Below are 861 nucleotides of genomic sequence, written 5' to 3'. Positions count from 1 at the left end.
GGGTGTGACTCCGGATCCCCGAACATCAGGTGCCACCACCAAAGATTCCTACGTGTAGCCCATAGAACCCCAAAAGCAACGGGAGGAGTTCTGGTCACATACTCCCTCAAAATGACATCCTGGCCTTCTTCTGGAACTCCCTCCCCTCTCAGACTCTCAAGGTTTCCTCCAGCGTGTCGGCTCCCACAGAGCAGACCTTTGGTCTGAGACCTGACTGTCCAGAAGCCAGGCATGCTGCCGCGTGGCGGCGGTGTCACGGCTCGGGACAAGAGGAGGCCCCACGGTGCGGGCTGGGGCGCCAGGCACCGCGGCGGGCGCCGAGGGTGGGGGTCCCCCCCACCCCGGGCCGCCCCCGCACTCCCAGAAACGTGACAGAACCAGAGGCAAAAAAAAAAAGAAGAAGCCTACGGCACCCGGTATTCCCGGGCGGTCTCCCATCCAAGTTCTAACCAGGCCCGACCCTGCTTAGCTTCCGAGACCAGACGGGATCGGGCGCGTTCGGGGTGGTGTGGCCGTGGACGGCGTGGCCGTGGACGGCGGAGGGCGCCCCTGCCCCGCTCAAGAAGCCGAGCCTCTCCGCGCTTCCCCGCCGCCTCCTCCCGCCCCAGGCCCCGCGCCGGGTCGGGCCTGTTGAGTTCGCCGGCCGGGTCCCGCGGGCTCCGAGGGACGGGGGTGACAGGCGGGGCGGGCAGGGAGCGGCGGGCCGGGGTTGGGGGCTGTCTCTGTATACACACACACTCACACTCACACTCACTCACTCACTCACACTCACACTCACACAAGATGCGCCTCCACGGCTGGACCCGCCAAGGTGGAGACCTTCAAGCCCCCCTCCTCTCCTTGCCTGGCCTCCTTCACCTC

The 861-nt window shown here is 66.6% G+C and overlaps 1 pseudogene; it reads right to left on the bottom strand.

The window, feature by feature from the left end:
* Positions 1 to 401: 401 nt before the first annotated feature.
* On the bottom strand, positions 402 to 520 carry LOC142868481 (uncharacterized; annotated as a pseudogene).
* Between the last annotated feature and the right edge of the window lie 341 nt (positions 521 to 861).

Source organism: Microcebus murinus, unplaced genomic scaffold, assembly GCF_040939455.1.
Source record: "Microcebus murinus isolate Inina unplaced genomic scaffold, M.murinus_Inina_mat1.0 scaf032_hap2_Mmur4.0, whole genome shotgun sequence".
In the NCBI taxonomy this organism is placed as follows: domain Eukaryota; kingdom Metazoa; phylum Chordata; class Mammalia; order Primates; family Cheirogaleidae; genus Microcebus; species Microcebus murinus.
Note: the sequence above shows the minus strand (reverse complement) of the source record. Positions and strands in the feature narration are given on the sequence as shown.